The sequence below is a fragment of the Pleurodeles waltl genome, chromosome 4_1, assembly GCF_031143425.1.
Source record: "Pleurodeles waltl isolate 20211129_DDA chromosome 4_1, aPleWal1.hap1.20221129, whole genome shotgun sequence".
In the NCBI taxonomy this organism is placed as follows: domain Eukaryota; kingdom Metazoa; phylum Chordata; class Amphibia; order Caudata; family Salamandridae; genus Pleurodeles; species Pleurodeles waltl.
The window spans coordinates 54656960-54681452 of NC_090442.1; the positions used below are offsets into that span (position 1 = coordinate 54656960).

General features: G+C 52.6%; 14 non-coding genes across 14 annotated transcripts; 10 read left to right on the forward strand and 4 right to left on the reverse strand.

The window, feature by feature from the left end:
* Nucleotides 1-1896: 1896 nt before the first annotated feature.
* Nucleotides 1897-1970, forward strand: TRNAN-GUU (transfer RNA asparagine (anticodon GUU)). The gene has a single exon. It is a non-coding gene; the product is annotated as a tRNA-Asn (tRNA).
* Nucleotides 1971-2223: 253 nt separating this feature from the next.
* TRNAW-CCA (transfer RNA tryptophan (anticodon CCA)) lies at nt 2224-2295 on the forward strand. The gene has a single exon. It is a non-coding gene; the product is annotated as a tRNA-Trp (tRNA).
* A 71-nt stretch (nt 2296-2366) lies between these two features.
* TRNAG-GCC (transfer RNA glycine (anticodon GCC)) lies at nt 2367-2437 on the reverse strand. The gene has a single exon. It is a non-coding gene; the product is annotated as a tRNA-Gly (tRNA).
* Nucleotides 2438-6854: 4417 nt separating this feature from the next.
* On the reverse strand, nt 6855-6925 carry TRNAG-GCC (transfer RNA glycine (anticodon GCC)). Its single transcript has one exon. It is a non-coding gene; the product is annotated as a tRNA-Gly (tRNA).
* A 2030-nt stretch (nt 6926-8955) lies between these two features.
* Nucleotides 8956-9027, forward strand: TRNAW-CCA (transfer RNA tryptophan (anticodon CCA)). The gene has a single exon. It is a non-coding gene; the product is annotated as a tRNA-Trp (tRNA).
* Nucleotides 9028-13444: 4417 nt separating this feature from the next.
* On the forward strand, nt 13445-13516 carry TRNAW-CCA (transfer RNA tryptophan (anticodon CCA)). Its single transcript has one exon. It is a non-coding gene; the product is annotated as a tRNA-Trp (tRNA).
* A 1845-nt stretch (nt 13517-15361) lies between these two features.
* Nucleotides 15362-15435, forward strand: TRNAN-GUU (transfer RNA asparagine (anticodon GUU)). Its single transcript has one exon. It is a non-coding gene; the product is annotated as a tRNA-Asn (tRNA).
* A 2640-nt stretch (nt 15436-18075) lies between these two features.
* Nucleotides 18076-18146, reverse strand: TRNAG-GCC (transfer RNA glycine (anticodon GCC)). The gene has a single exon. It is a non-coding gene; the product is annotated as a tRNA-Gly (tRNA).
* Nucleotides 18147-19849: 1703 nt separating this feature from the next.
* Nucleotides 19850-19923, forward strand: TRNAN-GUU (transfer RNA asparagine (anticodon GUU)). The gene has a single exon. It is a non-coding gene; the product is annotated as a tRNA-Asn (tRNA).
* Nucleotides 19924-20176: 253 nt separating this feature from the next.
* Nucleotides 20177-20248, forward strand: TRNAW-CCA (transfer RNA tryptophan (anticodon CCA)). Its single transcript has one exon. It is a non-coding gene; the product is annotated as a tRNA-Trp (tRNA).
* Nucleotides 20249-22093: 1845 nt separating this feature from the next.
* TRNAN-GUU (transfer RNA asparagine (anticodon GUU)) lies at nt 22094-22167 on the forward strand. Its single transcript has one exon. It is a non-coding gene; the product is annotated as a tRNA-Asn (tRNA).
* Nucleotides 22168-22420: 253 nt separating this feature from the next.
* On the forward strand, nt 22421-22492 carry TRNAW-CCA (transfer RNA tryptophan (anticodon CCA)). The gene has a single exon. It is a non-coding gene; the product is annotated as a tRNA-Trp (tRNA).
* Nucleotides 22493-22563: 71 nt separating this feature from the next.
* On the reverse strand, nt 22564-22634 carry TRNAG-GCC (transfer RNA glycine (anticodon GCC)). The gene has a single exon. It is a non-coding gene; the product is annotated as a tRNA-Gly (tRNA).
* Nucleotides 22635-24337: 1703 nt separating this feature from the next.
* TRNAN-GUU (transfer RNA asparagine (anticodon GUU)) lies at nt 24338-24411 on the forward strand. Its single transcript has one exon. It is a non-coding gene; the product is annotated as a tRNA-Asn (tRNA).
* The last annotated feature ends 82 nt before the right edge of the window (nt 24412-24493 follow it).

Below are 24493 nucleotides of genomic sequence, written 5' to 3' on the forward strand. Positions count from 1 at the left end.
GTCTGACTCCAGATCAGAAGGTTGCGTGTTCAAATCACGTCGGGGTCACTCTTTGACATTTTTTTCCCCACCAAGTCTATATCTCTGACTTCTAAAGCAAAGCCAAAAGAAGGGCGCTTTGCATTGGCCGGGAATCGAACCCGGGCCTCCCGCGTGGCAGGCGAGAAGTCTACCACTGAACCACCAATGCTTCACTTACATAGGCTGAGCAGAGAGCCCTGCCGTAGACAGTAGTGATGAGGCCCATGCATTCGCATGGAACACCTATGAACAAAGTTTGCATGGCAAGCCTTGGACTGCCAAACGTTCACATGCTGATGGCAGGAATCAGATGCAGGAGACTGAAACTATGAATGTTTCTGCTTTTGCTAAGGACAGTGGTTTGGGGCCAGTGTTGTGCTTGACAGAGCAAGACATCAGCCTGCTCTCTGGCTGCTCCCGGGAGAAGTGGCTGACAGAAAGCACCCTCCAGACCACCAGCAATCTTGTGTTTCACAACATGCCACTGTCACTGGACTTTCCTTCTGGGAAAGCCTAGTCACTGACCTGGCCAGATTCCCTGTCCTCCCCAAAATCCAGGGGAGAAACGGGCAGAGTTCTGCGCCCTGCGCCCTCTTTCGCGTCCCTAACGCGCTCCCAACGCGCCCTACAGCCCTGGTCGGGCACAGCCCTGGTCGGGCTCATACCACTGGAGCCTCTGCCGAGGAAGAGCCCCGGAAGCCTAGGGCCAGGCCTATTGCACAGGCATCTTAGACCAGGCCATTCCGGGATTGCTGTGTTTCACGTCCTGCCCTTCAACACTCCTGGGAGGGCTTTCCCTGAGAACCCTCATGTCTCTCCCCTCCCAGGAGGCTGTGGTTCTATGCAAAATAGGGGGTGCACCACGGGCCGTCCCCTTTCCTCTCTCTCGCCAATATCTTTCACCAAAGCTGAGCCCTGCAGGTAAATGTATCTATCTGGCTGAGGGGCCAGGGAGGGCCTTTGCCTGCAGTCTTATAAGCCAGAGTGCAGAGAAGGCAGCAGCTCTGGGACCGGGACTCTGCTCAAAGACATATCTAACATGCCACAGTGGAGCTGAGATGGGCAAGACACGTGTCTCACAAGCTGGCAGCACACCAAGACAGTGGCAGGAAACTATGCTAACAAGGAAAGAGAAAAGTCACGTGTCTCGTGGCCTTCCCACCATTAGACAGTAGTCTGCGCAAGAAAACATCCAACAGTGACAGGACAACCAAGCAAATGACAAACGCCGTGCTGAATAAAGTCATCTTACATGACATTTCGTACAAAGGCCCAGATCATGGGGATGATCGCGCAGCAGAAGCAGCAAGTATCAGAGCCACTGAACCTGGGGTGAGTTACACGAGGAGAAAGGGCGACATGGGGACAGGGGCTATGGGCTCAGGGAACAGCTACCACAATGCAACCTCGGGTGTGGGGATGCCACTCATTGCGGGTACTGCCCTGGGATTTCCTTTTAGAAAGAATCGCTGGTTAAAGTGTAGTGCACAAAAAACCCAACTCCTCGATTACACTATTAGATAACATCCTTTAACTGCCCCACCCACCCTGTGTGAGTCTCACCCACTTCCCGCCTGCTCCCTCTAGTCTGAGAGTTGTATCTCCACAAAAAACACACAGTGGGGCTCAATGAGCTGCTCATGTCTGACATGGACACCTAAGCAGTGCTGGATTCACAACCTGAAAGCCTGCAAAGGAAAGTGTGCCCGGCAGAAGATAAGCTGCCTGGCAACTCAGAACCTTCTTCTAAGAGAAGTAAGACATGTCACAATGGAGTCTAAGCCTACCTGTCTTATGCCAGGACCTTAGAGCTGCAGGCAGGAGCACAAAGGTAAAAACATATATTGAGTCCCAACACGCTCACTGCGGTGGTTGGTCTCTGTGGCGCAATCGGTTAGCGCGTTCGGCTGTTATCCGAAAGGTTGGTGGTTCAAGCCCACCCAGGGACGTATGCTTTTGCCTACATCAAGTCCTGAATTAAAACACAGCTGTCTGGCTTTGCTCTTAGAGCTCTCCCTTTGCCTGCGTGACATGCTGTATCTCAACATTTCTATCTTCTCTCATCTCTTCACCTCTAGTCATTTCCACCAATAGGACTGGAAACGGGCCACCAAGCCTTCTACTTTAACCACAGGCGTACTGAGGGCCAATAAAAGGCACAGAAGCATTTCTTGATCCGGGGCTGAGAACTGCATGCACAGGGACCTCGTGGCGCAACGGTAGCGCGTCTGACTCCAGATCAGAAGGTTGCGTGTTCAAATCACGTCGGGGTCACTCTTTGACATTTTTTTCCCCACCAAGTCTATATCTCTGACTTCTAAAGCAAAGCCAAAAGAAGGGCGCTTTGCATTGGCCGGGAATCGAACCCGGGCCTCCCGCGTGGCAGGCGAGAATTCTACCACTGAACCACCAATGCTTCACTTACATAGGCTGAACAGAGAGCCCTGCCGTAGACAGTAGTGATGAGGCCCATGCATTCGCATGGGACACCTATGAACAAAGTTTGCATGGCAAGCCTTGGACTGCCAAACGTTCACATGCTGATGGCAGGAATCAGATGCAGGAGACTGAAACTATGAATGTTTCTGCTTTTGATAAGGACAGTGGTTTGGGGCCAGTGTTGTGCTTGACAGAGCACGACATCAGCCTGCTCTCTGGCTGCTCCCGGGAGAAGTGGCTGACAGAAAGCACCCTCCAGACCACCAGCAATCTTGTGTTTCACAACATGCTACTGTCACTGGACTTTCCTTCTGGGAAAGCCTAGTCACTGACCTGGCCAGATTCCCTGTCCTCCCCAAAATCCTGGGGAGAAACGGGCAGAGTTCTGCGCCCTGCGCCCTCTTTCGCGTCCCTAACGTGCTCCCAACGCGCCCTACAGCCCTGGTCGGGCACAGCCCTGGTCGGGCTCATACCACTGGGCCCTCTGCCGAGGAAGAGCCCCGGAAGCCTAGGGCCAGGCCTATTGCACAGGCATCTTAGACCAGGCCATTCCGGGATTGCTGTGTTTCACGTCCTGCCCTTCAACACTCCTGGGAGGGCTTTCCCTGAGAACCCTCATGTCTCTCCCCTCCCAGGAGGCTGTGGTTCTATGCAAAATAGGGGGTGCACCACGGGCCGTCCCCTTTCCTCTCTCTCGCCAATATCTTTCACCAAAGCTGAGCCCTGCAGGTAAATGTATCTATCTGGCTGAGGGGCCAGGGAGGGCCTTTGCCTGCAGTCTTACAAGCCAGAGTGCAGAGAAGGCAGCAGCTCTGGGACCGGGACTCTGCTCAAAGACATATCTAACATGCCACAGTGGAGCTGAGATGGGCAAGACACGTGTCTCACAGGCAGGCAGCACAACAAGACAGTGGCAGGAAACTATGCTAACAAGGAAAGAGAAAAGTCACGTGTCTCGTGGCCTTCCCACCATTAGACAGTAGTCTGCGCAAGAAAACATCCAACAGTGACAGGACAACCAAGCAAATGACAAACGCTGTGCTGAATAAAGTCATCTTACATGACATTTCGTACAAAGGCCCAGATCATGGGGATGATCGCGCAGAAGCAGCAAGTATCAGAGCCACCGAACCTGAGGTGAGTTACACGAGGAGAAAGGGCGACATGGGGACAGGGGCTAGGGGCTCAGGGAACAGCTACCACAATGCAACCTCGGGTGTGGGGATGCCACTCATTGCGGGTACTGCCCTGGGATTTCCTTTTAGAAAGAATCGCTGGTTAAAGTGTAGTGCACAAAAAACCCAACTCCTCGATTACACTATTAGATAACATCCTTTAACTGCCCCACCCACCCTGTGTGAGTCTCACCCACTTCCCGCCTGCTCCCTCTAGTCTGAGAGTTGTATCTCCACAAAAAACACACAGTGGGGCTCAATGAGCTGCTCATGTCTGACATGGACACCTAAGCAGTGCTGGATTCACAACCTGAAAGCCTGCAAAGGAAAGTGTGCCCGGCAGAAGATAAGCTGCCTGGCAACTCAGAACCTTCTTCTAAGAGAAGTAAGACATGTCACAATGGAGTCTAAGCCTACCTGTCTTATGCCAGGACCTTAGAGCTGCAGGCAGGAGCACAAAGGTAAAAACATATATTGAGTCCCAACACGCTCACTGAGGTGGTTGGTCTCTGTGGCGCAATCGGTTAGCGCGTTCGGCTGTTAACTGAAAGGTTGGTGGTTCAAGCCCACCGAGGGACATATGCTTTTGCCTACATCAAGTCCTGAATTAAAACACAGCTGTCTGGCTTTGCTCTTAGAGCTCTCGCTTTGCCTGCGTGACATGCTCTATCTCAACATTTCTATCTTCTCTCATCTCTTCACCTCTAGTCATTTCCACCAATAGGACTGGAAACGGGCCACCAAGCCTTCTACTTTAACCACAGGCGTACTGAGGGCCAATAAAAGGCACAGAAGCATTTCTTGATCCGGGGCTGAGAACTGCATGCACAGGGACCTCGTGGCGCAACGGTAGCGCGTCTGACTCCAGATCAGAAGGATGCGTGTTCAAATCACGTCAGGGTCACTCTTTGACATTTTTTTCCCCACCAAGTCTATATCTCTGACTTCTAAAGCAAAGCCAAAAGAAGGGCGCTTTGCATTGGCCAGGAATCGAACCCGGGCCTCCCGCGTGGCAAGCCAGAATTCTACCACTGAACCACCAATGCTTCACTTACATAGGCTGAGCAGAGAGCCCTGCCGTAGACAGTAGTGATGAGGCCCATGCATTCGCATGGGACACCTATGAAGAAAGTTTGCATGGCAAGCCTTGGACTGCCAAACGTTCACATGCTGATGGCAGGAATCAGATGCAGGAGACTGAAACTATGAATGTTTCTGCTTTTGCTAAGGACAGTGGTTTGGGGCCAGTGTTGTGCTTGACAGAGCACGACATCAGCCTGCTCTCTGGCTGCTCCCGGGAGAAGTGGCTGACAGAAAGCACCCTCCAGACCACCAGCAATCTTGTGTTTCACAACATGCCACTGTCACTGGACTTTCCTTCTGGGAAAGCCTAGTCACTGACCTGGCCAGATTCCCTGTCCTCCCCAAAATCCTGGGGAGAAACGGGCAGAGTTCTGCACCCTGCGCCCTCTTTCGCGTCCCTAACGCGCTCCCAACGCGCCCTACAGCCCTGGTCGGGCACAGCCCTGGTCGGGCTCATACCACTGGGGCATCTGCCGAGGAAGAGCCCCGGAAGCCTAGGGCCAGGCCTATTGCACAGGCATCTTAGACCAGGCCATTCCGGGATAGCTGTGTTTCACGTCCTGCCCTTCAACACTCCTGGGAGGGCTTTCCCTGAGAACCCTCATGTCTCTGCCCTCCCAGGAGGCTGTGGTTCTATGCAAAATAGGGGGTGCACCACGGGCCGTCCCCTTTCCTCTCTCTCGCCAATATCTTTCACCAAAGCTGAGCCCTGCAGGTAAATGTATCTATCTGGCTGAGGGGCCAGGGAGGGCCTTTGCCTGCAGTCTTACAAGCCAGAGTGCAGAGAAGGCATCAGCTCTGGGACCGGGACTCTGCTCAAAGACATATCTAACATGCCACAGTGGAGCTGAGATGGGCAAGACACGTGTCTCACAGGCAGGCAGCACAACAAGACAGTGGCAGGAAACTATGCTAACAAGGAAAGAGAAAAGTCATGTGTCTCGTGGCCTTCCCACCATTAGACAGTAGTCTGCGCAAGAAAACATCCAACAGTGACAGGACAACCAAGCAAATGACAAACGCCGTGCTGAATAAAGTCATCTCACATGACATTTCGTACAAAGGCCCAGATCATGGGGATGATCGCGCAGAAGCAGCAAGTATCAGAGCCACCGAACCTGAGGTGAGTTACACGAGGAGAAAGGGCGACATGGGGACAGGGGCTAGGGGCTCAGGGAACAGCTACCACAATGCAACCTCGGGTGTGGGGATGCCACTCATTGCGGGTACTGCCCTGGGATTTCCTTTTAGAAAGAATCGCTGGTTAAAGTGTAGTGCACAAAAAACCCAACTCCTCGATTACACTATTAGATAACATCCTTTAACTGCCCCACCCACCCTGTGTGAGTCTCACCCACTTCCCGCCTGCTCCCTCTAGTCTGAGAGTTGTATCTCCACAAAAAACACACAGTGGGGCTCAATGAGCTGCTCATGTCTGACATGGACACCTAAGCAGTGCTGGATTCACAACCTGAAAGCCTGCAAAGGAAAGTGTGCCCGGCAGAAGATAAGCTGCCTGGCAACTCAGAACCTTCTTCTAAGAGAAGTAAGACATGTCACAATGGAGTCTAAGCCTACCTGTCTTATGCCAGGACCTTAGAGCTGCAGGCAGGAGCACAAAGGTAAAAACATATATTGAGTCCCAACACGCTCACTGCGGTGGTTGGTCTCTGCGGCGCAATCGGTTAGTGCGTTCGGCTGTTATCCGAAAGGTTGGTGGTTTAAGCCCACCCAGGGACGTATGCTTTTGCCTACATCAAGTCCTGAATTATAACACAGCTGTCTGGCTTTGCTCTTAGAGCTCTCGCTTTGCCTGCGTGACATGCTCTATCTCAACATTTCTATCTTCTCTCATCTCTTCACCTCTAGTCATTTCCACCAATAGGACTGGAAACGGGCCACCAAGCCTTCTACTTTAACCACAGGCGTACTGAGGGCCAATAAAAGGCACAGAAGCATTTCTTGATCCGGGGCTGAGAACTGCATGCACAGGGACCTCGTGGTGCAACGGTAGCGCGTCTGACTCCAGTACAGAAGGTTGCGTGTTCAAATCACGTCAGGGTCACTCTTTGACATTTTTTTCCCCACCAAGTCTATATCTCTGACTTCTAAAGCAAAGCCAAAAGAAGGGCGCTTTGCATTGGCCGGGAATCGAACCCGGGCCTCCCGCGTGGCAGGCGAGAATTCTACCACTGAACCACCAATGCTTCACTTACATAGGCTGAGCAGAGAGCCCTGCCGTAGACAGTAGTGATGAGGCCCATGCATTCGCATGGGACACCTATGAACAAAGTTTGCATGGCAAGCCTTGGACTGCCAAACGTTCACATGCTGATGGCAGGAATCAGATGCAGGAGACTGAAACTATGAATGTTTCTGCTTTTGCTAAGGACAGTGGTTTGGGGCCAGTGTTGTGCTTGACAGAGCACGACATCAGCCTGCTCTCTGGCTGCTCCCGGGAGAAGTGGCTGACAGAAAGCACCCTCCAGACCACCAGCAATCTTGTGTTTCACAACATGCCACTGTCACTGGACTTTCCTTCTGGGAAAGCCTAGTCACTGACCTGGCCAGATTCCCTGTCCTCCCCAAAATCCTGGGGAGAAACGGGCAGAGTTCTGCGCCCTGCGCCCTCTTTCGCGTCCCTAACGCGCTCCCAATGCGCCCTACAGCCCTGGTCGGGCACAGCCCTGGTCGGGCTCATACCACTGGGGCCTCTGCCGAGGAAGAGCCCCGGAAGCCTAGGGCCAGGCCTATTGCACAGGCATCTTAGACCAGGCCATTCCGGGATTGCTGTGTTTCACGTCCTGCCCTTCAACACTCCTGGGAGGGCTTTCCCTGAGAACCCTCATGTCTCTCCCCTCCCAGGAGGCTGTGGTTCTATGCAAAATAGGGGGTGCACCACGGGCCGTCCCCTTTCCTCTCTCTCGCCAATATCTTTCACCAAAGCTGAGCCCTGCAGGTAAATGTATCTATCTGGCTGAGGGGCTAGGGAGGGCCTTTGCCTGCAGTCTTACAAGCCAGAGTGCAGAGAAGGCAGCAGCTCTGGGACCGGGACTCTGCTCAAAGACATATCTAACATGCCACAGTGGAGCTGAGATGGGCAAGACACGTGTCTCACAGGCAGGCAGCACAACAAGACAGTGGCAGGAAACTATGCTAACAAGGAAAGAGAAAAGTCACGTGTCTCGTGGCCTTCCCACCATTAGACAGTAGTCTGCGCAAGAAAACATCCAACAGTGACAGGACAACCAAGCAAATGACAAACGCTGTGCTGAATAAAGTCATCTTACATGACATTTCGTACAAAGGCCCAGATCATGGGGATGATCGCGCAGAAGCAGCAAGTATCAGAGCCACCGAACCTGAGGTGAGTTACACGAGGAGAAAGGGCGACATGGGGACAGGGGCTAGGGGCTCAGGGAACAGCTACCACAATGCAACCTCGGGTGTGGGGATGCCACTCATTGCGGGTACTGCCCTGGGATTTCCTTTTAGAAAGAATCGCTGGTTAAAGTGTAGTGCACAAAAAACCCAACTCCTCGATTACACTATTAGATAACATCCTTTAACTGCCCCACCCACCCTGTGTGAGTCTCACCCACTTCCCGCCTGCTCCCTCTAGTCTGAGAGTTGTATCTCCACAAAAAACACACAGTGGGGCTCAATGAGCTGCTCATGTCTGACATGGACACCTAAGCAGTGCTGGATTCACAACCTGAAAGCCTGCAAAGGAAAGTGTGCCCGGCAGAAGATAAGCTGCCTGGCAACTCAGAACCTTCTTCTAAGAGAAGTAAGACATGTCACAATGGAGTCTAAGCCTACCTGTCTTATGCCAGGACCTTAGAGCTGCAGGCAGGAGCACAAAGGTAAAAACATATATTGAGTCCCAACACGCTCACTGCAGTGGTTGGTCTCTGTGGCGCAATCGGTTAGCGCGTTTGGCTGTTAACCGAAAGGTTGGTGGTTCAAGCCCACCCAGGGACGTATGCTTTTGCCTACATCAAGTCCTGAATTAAAACACAGCTGTCTGGCTTTGCTCTTAGAGCTCTCGCTTTGCCTGCGTGACATGCTCTATCTCAACATTTCTATCTTCTCTCATCTCTTCACCTCTAGTCATTTCCACCAATAGGACTGGAAACGGGCCACAAAGCCTTCTACTTTAACCACAGGCGTACTGAGGGCCAATAAAAGGCACAGAAGCATTTCTTGATCCGGGGCTGAGAACTGCATGCACAGGGACCTCGTGGCGCAACGGTAGCGCGTCTGACTCCAGATCAGAAGGTTGCGTGTTCAAATCACGTCGGGGTCACTCTTTGACATTTTTTTCCCCACCAAGTCTATATCTCTGACTTCTAAAGCAAAGCCAAAAGAAGGGCGCTTTGCATTGGCCAGGAATCGAACCCGGGCCTCCCGCGTGGCAGGCGAGAATTCTACCACTGAACCACCAATGCTTCACTTACATAGGCTGAGCAGAGAGCCCTGCCGTAGACAGTAGTGATGAGGCCCATGCATTCGCATGGGACACCTATGAACAAAGTTTGCATGGCAAGCCTTGGACTGCCAAACGTTCACATGCTGATGGCAGGAATCAGATGCAGGAGACTGAAACTATGAATGTTTCTGCTTTTGCTAAGGACAGTGGTTTGGGGCCAGTGTTGTGCTTGACAGAGCACGACATCAGCCTGCTCTCTGGCTGCTCCCGGGAGAAGTGGCTGACAGAAAGCACCCTCCAGACCACCAGCAATCTTGTGTTTCACAACATGCCACTGTCACTGGACTTTCCTTCTGGGAAAGCCTAGTCACTGACCTGGCCAGATTCCCTGTCCTCCCCAAAATCCTGGGGAGAAACGGGCAGAGTTCTGCGCCCTGCGCCCTCTTTCGCGTCCCTAACGCGCTCCCAACGCGCCGTACAGCCCTGGTCGGGCACAGCCCTGGTCGGGCTCATACCACTGGGGCCTCTGCCGAGGAAGAGCCCCGGAAGCCTAGGGCCAGGCCTATTGCACAGGCATCTTAGACCAGGCCATTCCGGGATTGCTGTGTTTCACGTCCTGCCCTTCAACACTCCTGGGAGGGCTTTCCCTGAGAACCCTCATGTCTCTGCCCTCCCAGGAGGCTGTGGTTCTATGCAAAATAGGGGGTGCACCACGGGCCGTCCCCTTTCCTCTCTCTCGACAATATCTTTCACCAAAGCTGAGCCCTGCAGGTAAATGTATCTATCTGGATGAGCGGCCAGGGAGGGCCTTTGCCTGCAGTCTTACAAGCCAGAGTGCAGAGAAGGCAGCAGCTCTGGGACCGGGACTCTGCTCAAAGACATATCTAACATGCCACAGTGGAGCTGAGATGGGCAAGACACGTGTCTCACAGGCAGGCAGCACAACAAGACAGTGGCAGGAAACTATGCTAACAAGGAAAGAGAAAAGTCACGTGTCTCGTGGCCTTCCCACCATTAGACAGTAGTCTGCGCAAGAAAACATCCAACAGTGACAGGACAACCAAGCAAATGACAAACGCCGTGCTGAATAAAGTCATCTTACATGACATTTCGTACAAAGGCCCAGATCATGGGGATGATCGCGCAGAAGCAGCAAGTATCAGAGCCACCGAACCTGAGGTGAGTTACACGAGGAGAAAGGGCGACATGGGGACAGGGGCTAGGGGCTCAGGGAACAGCTACCACAATGCAACCTCGGGTGTGGGGATGCCACTCATTGCGGGTACTGCCCTGGGATTTCCTTTTAGAAAGAATCGCTGGTTAAAGTGTAGTGCACAAAAAACCCAACTCCTCGATTACACTATTAGATAACATCCTTTAACTGCCCCACCCACCCTGTGTGAGTCTCACCCACTTCCCGCCTGCTCCCTCTAGTCTGAGAGTTGTATCTCCACAAAAAACACACAGTGGGGCTCAATGAGCTGCTCATGTCTGACATGGACACCTAAGCAGTGCTGGATTCACAACCTGAAAGCCTGCAAAGGAAAGTGTGCCCAGCAGAAGATAAGCTGCCTGGCAACTCAGAACCTTCTTCTAAGAGAAGTAAGACATGTCACAATGGAGTCTAAGCCTACCTGTCTTATGCCAGGACCTTAGAGCTGCAGGCAGGAGCACAAAGGTAAAAACATATATTGAGTCCCAACACGCTCACTGCGGTGGTTGGTCTCTGTGGCGCAATCGGTTAGCGCGTTAGGCTGTTAACCGAAAGGTTGGTGGTTCAAGCCCACCCAGGGACGTATGCTTTTGCCTACATCAAGTCCTGAATTAAAACACAGCTGTCTGGCTTTGCTCTTAGAGCTCTCGCTTTGCCTGCGTGACATGCTCTATCTCAACATTTCTATCTTCTCTCATCTCTTCACCTCTAGTCATTTCCACCAATAGGACTGGAAACGGGCCACCAAGCCTTCTACTTTAATCACAGGCGTACTGAGGGCCAATAAAAGGCACAGAAGCATTTCTTGATCCGGGGCTGAGAACTGCATGCACAGGGACCTCGTGGCGCAACGGTAGCGCGTCTGACTCCAGATCAGAAGGTTGCGTGTTCAAATCACGTCGGGGGTCACTCTTTGACATTTTTTTCCCCACCAAGTCTATATCTCTGACTTCTAAAGCAAAGCCAAAAGAAGGGCGCTTTGCATTGGCCGGGAATCGAACCCGGGCCTCCCGCGTGGCAGGCGAGAAGTCTACCACTGAACCACCAATGCTTCACTTACATAGGCTGAGCAGAGAGCCCTGCCGTAGACAGTAGTGATGAGGCCCATGCATTCGCATGGGACACCTATGAACAAAGTTTGCATGGCAAGCCTTGGACTGCCAAACGTTCACATGCTGATGGCAGGAATCAGATGCAGGAGACTGAAACTATGAATGTTTCTGCTTTTGATAAGGACAGTGGTTTGGGGCCAGTGTTGTGCTTGACAGAGCACGACATCAGCCTGCTCTCTGGCTGCTCCCGGGAGAAGTGGCTGACAGAAAGCACCCTCCAGACCACCAGCAATCTTGTGTTTCACAACATGCTACTGTCACTGGACTTTCCTTCTGGGAAAGCCTAGTCACTGACCTGGCCAGATTCCCTGTCCTCCCCAAAATCCTGGGGAGAAACGGGCAGAGTTCTGCGCCCTGCGCCCTCTTTCGCGTCCCTAACGTGCTCCCAACGCGCCCTACAGCCCTGGTCGGGCACAGCCCTGGTCGGGCTCATACCACTGGGCCCTCTGCCGAGGAAGAGCCCCGGAAGCCTAGGGCGAGGCCTATTGCACAGGCATCTTAGACCAGGCCATTCCGGGATTGCTGTGTTTCACGTCCTGCCCTTCAACACTCCTGGGAGGGCTTTCCCTGAGAACCCTCATGTCTCTCCCCTCCCAGGAGGCTGTGGTTCTATGCAAAATAGGGGGTGCACCACGGGCCGTCCCCTTTCCTCTCTCTCGCCAATATCTTTCACCAAAGCTGAGCCCTGCAGGTAAATGTATCTATCTGGCTGAGGGGCCAGGGAGGGCCTTTGCCTGCAGTCTTACAAGCCAGAGTGCAGAGAAGGCAGCAGCTCTGGGACCGGGACTCTGCTCAAAGACATATCTAACATGCCACAGTGGAGCTGAGATGGGCAAGACACGTGTCTCACAGGCAGGCAGCACAACAAGACAGTGGCAGGAAACTATGCTAACAAGGAAAGAGAAAAGTCACGTGTCTCGTGGCCTTCCCACCATTAGACAGTAGTCTGCGCAAGAAAACATCCAACAGTGACAGGACAACCAAGCAAATGACAAACGCTGTGCTGAATAAAGTCATCTTACATGACATTTCGTACAAAGGCCCAGATCATGGGGATGATCGCGCAGAAGCAGCAAGTATCAGAGCCACCAAACCTGAGGTGAGTTACACGAGGAGAAAGGGCGACATGGGGACAGGGGCTAGGGGCTCAGGGAACAGCTACCACAATGCAACCTCGGGTGTGGGGATGCCACTCATTGCGGGTACTGCCCTGGGATTTCCTTTTAGAAAGAATCGCTGGTTAAAGTGTAGTGCACAAAAAACCCAACTCCTCGATTACACTATTAGATAACATCCTTTAACTGCCCCACCCACCCTGTGTGAGTCTCACCCACTTCCCGCCTGCTCCCTCTAGTCTGAGAGTTGTATCTCCACAAAAAACACACAGTGGGGCTCAATGAGCTGCTCATGTCTGACATGGACACCTAAGCAGTGCTGGATTCACAACCTGAAAGCCTGCAAAGGAAAGTGTGCCCGGCAGAAGATAAGCTGCCTGGCAACTCAGAACCTTCTTCTAAGAGAAGTAAGACATGTCACAATGGAGTCTAAGCCTACCTGTCTTATGCCAGGACCTTAGAGCTGCAGGCAGGAGCACAAAGGTAAAAACATATATTGAGTCCCAACACGCTCACTGAGGTGGTTGGTCTCTGTTGCGCAATCGGTTAGCGCGTTCGGCTGTTAACTGAAAGGTTGGTGGTTCAAGCCCACCCAGGGACGTATGCTTTTGCCTACATCAAGTCCTGAATTAAAACACAGCTGTCTGGCTTTGCTCTTAGAGCTCTCGCTTTGCCTGCGTGACATGCTCTATCTCAACATTTCTATCTTCTCTCATCTCTTCACCTCTAGTCATTTCCACCAATAGGACTGGAAACGGGCCACCAAGCCTTCTACTTTAACCACAGGCGTACTGAGGGCCAATAAAAGGCACAGAAGCATTTCTTGATCCGGGGCTGAGAACTGCATGCACAGGGACCTCGTGGCGCAACGGTAGCGCGTCTGACTCCAGATCAGAAGGATGCGTGTTCAAATCACGTCGGGGTCACTCTTTGACATTTTTTTCCCCACCAAGTCTATATCTCTGACTTCTAAAGCAAAGCCAAAAGAAGGGCGCTTTGCATTGGCCAGGAATCGAACCCGGGCCTCCCGCGTGGCAGGCCAGAATTCTACCACTGAACCACCAATGCTTCACTTACATAGGCTGAGCAGAGAGCCCTGCCGTAGACAGTAGTGATGAGGCCCATGCATTCGCATGGGACACCTATGAAGAAAGTTTGCATGGCAAGCCTTGGACTGCCAAACGTTCACATGCTGATGGCAGGAATCAGATGCAGGAGACTGAAACTATGAATGTTTCTGCTTTTGCTAAGGACAGTGGTTTGGGGCCAGTGTTGTGCTTGACAGAGCACGACATCAGCCTGCTCTCTGGCTGCTCCCGGGAGAAGTGGCTGACAGAAAGCACCCTCCAGACCACCAGCAATCTTGTGTTTCACAACATGCCACTGTCACTGGACTTTCCTTCTGGGAAAGCCTAGTCACTGACCTGGCCAGATTCCCTGTCCTCCCCAAAATCCTGGGGAGAAACGGGCAGAGTTCTGCGCCCTGCGCCCTCTTTCGCGTCCCTAACGCGCTCCCAACGCGCCCTACAGCCCTGGTCGGGCACAGCCCTGGTCGGGCTCATACCACTGGGGCATCTGCCGAGGAAGAGCCCCGGAAGCCTAGGGCCAGGCCTATTGCACAGGCATCTTAGACCAGGCCATTCCGGGATTGCTGTGTTTCACGTCCTGCCCTTCAACACTCCTGGGAGGGCTTTCCCTGAGAACCCTCATGTCTCTGCCCTCCCAGGAGGCTGTGGTTCTATGCAAAATAGGGGGTGCACCACGGGCCGTCCCCTTTCCTCTCTCTCGACAATATCTTTCACCAAAGCTGAGCCCTGCAGGTAAATGTATCTATCTGGCTGAGGGGCCAGGGAGGGCCTTTGCCTGCAGTCTTACAAGCCAGAGTGCAGAGAAGGCATCAGCTCTGGGACCGGGACTCTGCTCAAAGACATATCTAACATGCCACAGTGGAGCTGAGATGGGCAAGACACGTGTCTCACAGGCAGGCAGCACAACAAGACAGTGGCAGGAAACTATGCTAACAAGGAAAGAGAAAAGTCATGTGTCTCGTGGCCTTCCCACCATTAGACAGTAGTCTGCGCAAGAAAACATCCAACAGTGACAGGACAACCAAGCAAATGACAAACGCCGTGCTGAATAAAGTCATCTCACATGACATTTCGTACAAAGGCCCAGATCATGGGGATGATCGCGCAGAAGCAGCAAGTATCAGAGCCACCGAACCTGAGGTGAGTTACACGAGGAGAAAGGGCGACATGGGGACAGGGGCTAGGGGCTCAGGGAACAGCTACCACAATGCAACCTCGGGTGTGGGGATGCCACTCATTGCGGGTACTGCCCTGGGATTTCCTTTTAGAAAGAATCGCTGGTTAAAGTGTAGTGCACAAAAAACCCAACTCCTCGATTACACTATTAGATAACATCCTTTAACTGCCCCACCCACCCTGTGTGAGTCTCACCCACTTCCCGCCTGCTCCCTCTAGTCTGAGAGTTGTATCTCCACAAAAAACACACAGTGGGGCTCAATGAGCTGCTCATGTCTGACATGGACACCTAAGCAGTGCTGGATTCACAACCTGAAAGCCTGCAAAGGAAAGTGTGCCCGGCAGAAGATAAGCTGCCTGGCAACTCAGAACCTTCTTCTAAGAGAAGTAAGACATGTCACAATGGAGTCTAAGCCTACCTGTCTTATGCCAGGACCTTAGAGCTGCAGGCAGGAGCACAAAGGTAAAAACATATATTGAGTCCCAACACGCTCACTGCGGTGGTTGGTCTCTGTGGCGCAATCGGTTAGCGCGTTCGGCTGTTAACCGAAAGGTTGGTGGTTCAAGCCCACCCAGGGACGTATGCTTTTGCCTACATCAAGTCCTGAATTAAAACACAGATGTCTGGCTTTGCTCTTAGAGCTCTCGCTTTGCCTGCGTGACATGCTCTATCTCAACATTTCTATCTTCTCTCATCTCTTCACCTCTAGTCATTTCCACCAATAGGACTGGAAACGGGCCACCAAGCCTTCTACTTTAACCACAGGCGTACTGAGGGCCAATAAAAGGCACAGAAGCATTTCTTGATCCGGGGCTGAGAACTGCATGCACAGGGACCTCGTGGCGCAACGGTAGCGCGTCTGACTCCAGATCAGAAGGTTGCGTGTTCAAATCACGTCAGGGTCACTCTTTGACATTTTTTTCCCCACCAAGTCTATATCTCTGACTTCTAAAGCAAAGCCAAAAGAAGGGCGCTTTGCATTGGCCGGGAATCGAACCCAGGCCTCCCGCGTGGCAGACGAGAATTCTCCCACTAAACCACCAATGCTTCACTTACATAGGCTGAGCAGAGAGCCCTGCCGTAGACAGTAGTGATGAGGCCCATGCATTCGCATGGGACACCTATGAACAAAGTTTGCATGGCAAGCCTTGGACTGCCAAACGTTCACATGCTGATGGCAGGAATCAGATGCAGGAGACTGAAACTATTAATGTTTCTGCTTTTGCTAAGGACAGTGGTTTGGGGCCAGTGTTGTGCTTGACAGAGCACGACATCAGCCTGCTCTCTGGCTGCTCCCGGGAGAAGTGGCTGACAGAAAGCACCCTCCAGACCACCAGCAATCTTGTGTTTCACAACATGCCACTGTCACTGGACTTTCCTTCTGGGAAAGCCTAGTCACTGACCTGGCCAGATTCCCTGTCCTTCCGAAAATCCTGGGGAGAAACGGGCAGAGTTCTGCGCCCTGCTCCCTCTTTCGCATCCCTAACGCGCTCCCAACGCGCCCTACAGCCCTGGTCGGGCACAGCCCTGGTCGGGCTCATACCACTGGGGCCTCTGCCGAGGGAGAGCCCCGGAAGCCTAGGGCCAGGCCTATTGCACAGGCATCTTAGACCAGGCCATTCCGGGATTGCTGTGTTTCACGTCCTGCCCTTCAACACTCCTGGGAGGGCTTTCCCTGAGAATCCTCATGTCTCTGCCCTCCCAGGAGGCTGTGGTTCTATGCAAAATAGGGGGTGCACCACGGGCCGTCCCCTTTCCTCTCTCTCGCCAATATCTTTCACCAAAGCTGAGCCCTGCAGGTAAATGTATCTATCTGGCTGAGGGGCCAGGGAGGGCCTTTGCCTGCAGTCTTACAAGCCAGAGTGCAGAGAAGGCAGCAGCTCTGGGACCGGGACTCTGCTCAAAGACATATCTAACATGCCACAGTGGAGCTGAGATGGGCAAGACACGTGTCTCACAGGCAGGCAGCACAACAAGACAGTGGCAGGAAACTATGCTAACAAGGAAAGAGAAAAGTCACGTGTCTCGTGGCCTTCCCACCATTAGACAGTAGTCTGCGCAAGAAAACATCCAACAGTGACAGGACAACCAAGCAAATGACAAACACTGTGCTGAATAAAGTCATCTTACATGACATTTCGTACAAAGGCCCAGATCATGGGGATGATCGCGCAGAAGCAGCAAGTATCAGAGCCACCGAACCTGAGGTGAGTTACACGAGGAGAAAGGGCGACATGGGGACAGGGGCTAGGGGCTCAGGGAACAGCTACCACAATGCAACCTCGGGTGTGGGGATGCCACTCATTGCGGGTACTGCCCTGGGATTTCCTTTTAGAAAGAATCGCTGGTTAAAGTGTAGTGCACAAAAAACCCAACTCCTCGATTACACTATTAGATAACATCCTTTAACTGCCCCACCCACCCTGTGTGAGTCTCACCCACTTCCCGCCTGCTCCCTCTAGTCTGAGAGTTGTATCTCCACAAAAAACACACAGTGGCGCTCAATGAGCTGCTCATGTCTGACATGGACACCTAAGCAGTGCTGGATTCACAACCTGAAAGCCTGCAAAGGAAAGTGTGCCCGGCAGAAGATAAGCTGCCTGGCAACTCAGAACCTTCCTCTAAGAGAAGTAAGACATGTCACAATGGAGTCTAAGCCTACCTGTCTTATGCCAGGACCTTAGAGCTGCAGGCAGGAGCACAAAGGTAAAAACATATATTGAGTCCCAACACGCTCACTGCGGTGGTTGGTCTCTGCGGCGCAATCGGTTAGTGCGTTCGGCTGTTATCCGAAAGGTTGGTGGTTTAAGCCCACCCAGGGACGTATGCTTTTGCCTACATCAAGTCCTGAATTATAACACAGCTGTCTGGCTTTGCTCTTAGAGCTCTCGCTTTGCCTGCGTGACATGCTCTATCTCAACATTTCTATCTTCTCTCATCTCTTCACCTCTAGTCATTTCCACCAATAGGACTGGAAACGGGCCACCAAGCCTTCTACTTTAACCACAGGCGTACTGAGGGCCAATAAAAGGCACAGAAGCATTTCTTGATCCGGGGCTGAGAACTGCATGCACAGGGACCTCGTGGTGCAACGGTAGCGCGTCTGACTCCAGATCAGAAGGTTGCGTGTTCAAATCACGTCAGGGTCACTCTTTGACATTTTTTTCCCCACCAAGTCTATATCTCTGACTTCTAAAGCAAAGCCAAAAGAAGGGCGCTTTGCATTGGCCGGGAATCGAACCCGGGCCTCCCGCGTGGCAGGCGAGAATTCTACCACTGAACCACCAATGCTTCACTTACATAGGCTGAGCAGAGAGCCCTGCCGTAGACAGTAGTGATGAGGCCCATGCATTCGCATGGGACACCTATGAACAAAGTTTGCATGGCAAGCCTTGGACTGCCAAACGTTCACATGCTGATGGCAGGAATCAGATGCAGGAGACTGAAACTATGAATGTTTCTGCTTTTGCTAAGGACAGTGGTTTGGGGCCAGTGTTGTGCTTGACAGAGCACGACATCAGCCTGCTCTCTGGCTGCTCCCGGGAGAAGTGGCTGACAGAAAGCACCCTCCAGACCACCAGCAATCTTGTGTTTCACAACATGCCACTGTCACTGGACTTTCCTTCTGGGAAAGCCTAGTCACTGACCTGGCCAGATTCCCTGTCCTCCCCAAAATCCTGGGGAGAAACGGGCAGAGTTCTGCGCCCTGCGCCCTCTTTCGCGTCCCTAACGCGCTCCCAATGCGCCCTACAGCCCTGGTCGGGCACAGCCCTGGTCGGGCTCATACCACTGGGGCCTCTGCCGAGGAAGAGCCCCGGAAGCCTAGGGCCAGGCCTATTGCACAGGCATCTTAGACCAGGCCATTCCGGGATTGCTGTGTTTCACGTCCTGCCCTTCTACACTCCTGGGAGGGCTTTCCCTGAGAACCCTCATGTCTCTCCCCTCCCAGGAGGCTGTGGTTCTATGCAAAATAGGGGGTGCACCACGGGCCGTCCCCTTTCCTCTCTCTCGCCAATATCTTTCACCAAAGCTGAGCCCTGCAGGTAAATGTATCTATCTGGCTGAGGGGCTAGGGAGGGCCTTTGCCTGCAGTCTTACAAGCCAGAGTGCAGAGAAGGCAGCAGCTCTGGGACCGGGACTCTGCTCAAAGACATATCTAACATGCCACAGTGGAGCTGAGATGGGCAAGACACGTGTCTCACAGGCAGGCAGCACAACAAGACAGTGGCAGGAAACTATGCTAACAAGGAAAGAGAAAAGTCACGTGTCTCGTGGCCTTCCCACCATTAGACAGTAGTCTGCGCAAGAAAACATCCAACAGTGACAGGACAACCAAGCAAATGACAAACGCTGTGCTGAATAAAGTCATCTTACATGACATTTCGTACAAAGGCCCAGATCATGGGGATGATCGCGCAGAAGCAGCAAGTATCAGAGCCACCGAACCTGAGGTGAGTTACACGAGGAGAAAGGGCGACATGGGGACAGGGGCTAGGGGCTCAGGGAACAGCTACCACAATGCAACCTCGGGTGTGGGGATGCCACTCATTGCGGGTACTGCCCTGGGATTTCCTTTTAGAAAGAATCGCTGGTTAAAGTGTAGTGCACAAAAAACCCAACTCCTCGATTACACTATTAGATAACATCCTTTAACTGCCCCACCCACCCTGTGTGAGTCTCACCCACTTCCCGCCTGCTCCCTCTAGTCTGAGAGTTGTATCTCCACAAAAAACACACAGTGGGGCTCAATGAGCTGCTCATGTCTGACATGGACACCTAAGCAGTGCTGGATTCACAACCTGAAAGCCTGCAAAGGAAAGTGTGCCCGGCAGAAGATAAGCTGCCTGGCAACTCAGAACCTTCTTCTAAGAGAAGTAAGACATGTCACAATGGAGTCTAAGCCTACCTGTCTTATGCCAGGACCTTAGAGCTGCAGGCAGGAGCACAAAGGTAAAAACATATATTGAGTCCCAACACGCTCACTGCAGTGGTTGGTCTCTGTGGCGCAATCGGTTAGCGCGTTCGGCTGTTAACCGAAAGGTTGGTGGTTCAAGCCCACCCAGGGACGTATGCTTTTGCCTACATCAAGTCCTGAATTAAAACACAGCTGTCTGGCTTTGCTCTTAGAGCTCTCGCTTTGCCTGCGTGACATGCTCTATCTCAACATTTCTATCTTCTCTCATCTCTTCACCTCTAGTCATTTCCACCAATAGGACTGGAAACGGGCCACAAAGCCTTCTACTTTAACCACAGGCGTACTGAGGGCCAATAAAAGGCACAGAAGCATTTCTTGATCCGGGGCTGAGAACTGCATGCACAGGGACCTCGTGGCGCAACGGTAGCGCGTCTGACTCCAGATCAGAAGGTTGCGTGTTCAAATCACGTCGGGGTCACTCTTTGACATTTTTTTCCCCACCAAGTCTATATCTCTGACTTCTAAAGCAAAGCCAAAAGAAGGGCGCTTTGCATTGGCCGGGAATCGAACCCGGGCCTCCCGCGTGGCAGGTGAGAATTCTACCACTGAACCACCAATGCTTCACTTACATATCCTGAGCAGAGAGCCCTGCCGTAGACAGTAGTGATGAGGCCCATGCATTTGCATGGGACACCTATGAACAAAGTTTGCATGGCAAGCCTTGGACTGCCAAACGTTCACATGCTGATGGCAGGAATCAGATGCAGGAGACTGAAACTATGAATGTTTCTGCTTTTGCTAAGGACAGTGGTTTGGGGCCAGTGTTGTGCTTGACAGAGCACGACATCAGCCTGCTCTCTGGCTGCTCCCGGGAGAAGTGGCTGACAGAAAGCACCCTCCAGACCACCAGCAATCTTGTGTTTCACAACATGCCACTGTCACTGGACTTTCCTTCTGGGAAAGCCTAGTCACTGACCTGGCCAGATTCCCTGTCCTCCCCAAAATCCTGGGGAGAAACGGGCAGAGTTCTGCGCCCTGCGCCCTCTTTCGCGTCCCTAACGCGCTCCCAACGCGCCCTACAGCCCTGGTCGGGCACAGCCCTGGTCGGGCTCATACCACTGGGGCCTCTGCCGAGGAAGAGCCCCGGAAGCCTAGGGCCAGGCCTATTGCACAGGCATCTTAGACCAGGCCATTCCGGGATTGCTGTGTTTCACGTCCTGCCCTTCAACACTCCTGGGAGGGCTTTCCCTGAGAACCCTCATGTCTCTGCCCTCCCAGGAGGCTGTGGTTCTATGCAAAATAGGGGGTGCACCACGAGCCGTCCCCTTTCCTCTCTCTCGCCAATATCTTTCACCAAAGCTGAGCCCTGCAGGTAAATGTATCTATCTGGCTGAGGGGCCAGGGAGGGCCTTTGCCTGCAGTCTTACAAGCCAGAGTGCAGAGAAGGCAGCAGCTCTGGGACCGGGACTCTGCTCAAAGACATATCTAACATGCCACAGTGGAGCTGAGATGGGCAAGACACGTGTCTCACAGGCAGGCAGCAAAACAAGACAGTGGCAGGAAACTATGCTAACAAGGAAAGAGAAAAGTCACGTGTCTCGTGGCCTTCCCACCATTAGACAGTAGTCTGCGCAAGAAAACATCCAACAGTGACAGGACAACCAAGCAAATGACAAACGCTGTGCTGAATAAAGTCATCTTACATGACATTTCGTACAAAGGCCCAGATCATGGGGATGATCGCGCAGAAGCAGCAAGTATCAGAGCCACCGAACCTGAGGTGAGTTACACGAGGAGAAAGGGCGACATGGGGACAGGGGCTAGGGGCTCAGGGAACAGCTACCACAATGCAACCTCGGGTGTGGGGATGCCACTCATTGCGGGTACTGCCCTGGGATTTCCTTTTAGAAAGAATCGCTGGTTAAAGTGTAGTGCACAAAAAACCCAACTCCTCGATTACACTATTAGATAACATCCTTTAACTGCCCCACCCACCCTGTGTGAGTCTCACCCACTTCCCGCCTGCTCCCTCTAGTCTGAGAGTTGTATCTCCACAAAAAACACACAGTGGGGCTCAATGAGCTGCTCATGTCTGACATGGACACCTAAGCAGTGCTGGATTCACAACCTGAAAGCCTGCAAAGGAAAGTGTGCCCGGCAGAAGATAAGCTGCCTGGCAACTCAGAACCTTCTTCTAAGAGAAGTAAGACATGTCACAATGGAGTCTAAGCCTACCTGTCTTATGCCAGGACCTTAGAGCTGCAGGGTGGAGCACAAAGCTAAAAACATATATTGAGTCCCAACACGCTCACTGCAGTGGTTGGTCTCTGTGGCGCAATCGGTTAGCGCGTTCGGCTGTTAACCGAAAGGTTGGTGGTTCAAGCCCACCCAGGGACGTATGCTTTTGCCTACATCAAGTCCTGAATTAAAACACAGCTGTCTGGCTTTGCTCTTAGAGCTCTCGCTTTGCCTGCGTGACATGCTCTATCTCAACATTTCTATCTTCTCTCATCTCTTCACCTCTAGTCATTTCCACCAATAGGACTGGAAACGGGCCACCAAGCCTTCTACTTTAACCACAGGTGTACTGAGGGCCAATAAAAGGCACAGAAGCATTTCTTGATCCGGGGCTGAGAACTGCATGCACAGGGACCTCGTGGCGCAACGGTAGCGCGTCTGACTCCAGATCAGAAGGTTGCGTGTTCAAATCACGTCGGGGTCACTCTTTGACATTTTTTTCCCCACCAAGTCTATATCTCTGACTTCTAAAGCAAAGCCAAAAGAAGGGCGCTTTGCATTGGCCGGGAATCGAACCCGGGCCTCCCGCGTGGCAGGCGAGAATTCTACCACTGAACCACCAATGCTTCACTTACATAGGCTGAGCAGAGAGCCCTGCCGTAGACAGTAGTGATGAGGCCCATGCATTCGCATGGGACACCTATGAACAAAGTTTGCATGGCAAGCCTTGGACTGCCAAACGTTCACATGCTGATGGCAGGAATCAGATGCAGGAGACTGAAACTATGAATGTTTCTGCTTTTGCTAAGGACAGTGGTTTGGGGCCAGTGTTGTGCTTGACAGAGCACGACATCAGCCTGCTCTCTGGCTGCTCCCGGGAGAAGTGGCTGACAGAAAGCACCCTCCAGACCACCAGCAATCTTGTGTTTCACAACATGCCACTGTCACTGGACTTTCCTTCTGGGAAAGCCTAGTCACTGACCTGGCCAGATTCCCTGTCCTCCCCAAAATCCTGGGGAGAAACGGGCAGAGTTCTGCGCCCTGCGCCCTCTTTCGCGTCCCTAACGCGCTCCCAATGCGCCCTACAGCCCTGGTCGGGCACAGCCCTGGTCGGGCTCATACCACTGGGGCCTCTGCCGAGGAAGAGCCCCGGAAGCCTAGGGCCAGGCCTATTGCACAGGCATCTTAGACCAGGCCATTCCGGGATTGCTGTGTTTCACGTCCTGCCCTTCAACACTCCTGGGAGGGCTTTCCCTGAGAACCCTCATGTCTCTCCCCTCCCAGGAGGCTGTGGTTCTATGCAAAATAGGGGGTGCACCACGGGCCGTCCCCTTTCCTCTCTCTCGCCAATATCTTTCACCAAAGCTGAGCCCTGCAGGTAAATGTATCTATCTGGCTGAGGGGCTAGGGAGGGCCTTTGCCTGCAGTCTTACAAGCCAGAGTGCAGAGAAGGCAGCAGCTCTGGGACCGGGACTCTGCTCAAAGACATATCTAACATGCCACAGTGGAGCTGAGATGGGCAAGACACGTGTCTCACAGGCAGGCAGCACAACAAGACAGTGGCAGGAAACTATGCTAACAAGGAAAGAGAAAAGTCACGTGTCTCGTGGCCTTCCCACCATTAGACAGTAGTCTGCGCAAGAAAACATCCAACAGTGACAGGACAACCAAGCAAATGACAAACGCTGTGCTGAATAAAGTCATCTAACATGACATTTCGTACAAAGGCCCAGATCATGGGGATGATCGCGCAGAAGCAGCAAGTATCAGAGCCACCGAACCTGAGGTGAGTTACACGAGGAGAAAGGGCGACATGGGGACAGGGGCTAGGGGCTCAGGGAACAGCTACCACAATGCAACCTCGGGTGTGGGGATGCCACTCATTGCGGGTACTGCCCTGGGATTTCCTTTTAGAAAGAATCGCTGGTTAAAGTGTAGTGCACAAAAAACCCAACTCCTCGATTACACTATTAGATAACATCCTTTAACTGCCCCACCCACCCTGTGTGAGTCTCACCCACTTCCCGCCTGCTCCCTCTAGTCTGAGAGTTGTATCTCCACAAAAAACACACAGTGGGGCTCAATGAGCTGCTCATGTCTGACATGGACACCTAAGCAGTGCTGGATTCACAACCTGAAAGCCTGCAAAGGAAAGTGTGCCCGGCAGAAGATAAGCTGCCTGGCAACTCAGAACCTTCTTCTAAGAGAAGTAAGACATGTCACAATGGAGTCTAAGCCTACCTGTCTTATGCCAGGACCTTAGAGCTGCAGGCAGGAGCACAAAGGTAAAAACATATATTGAGTCCCAACACGCTCACTGCAGTGGTTGGTCTCTGTGGCGCAATCGGTTAGCGCGTTCGGCTGTTAACCGAAAGGTTGGTGGTTCAAGCCCACCCAGGGACGTATGCTTTTGCCTACATCAAGTCCTGAATTAAAACACAGCTGTCTGGCTTTGCTCTTAGAGCTCTCGCTTTGCCTGCGTGAC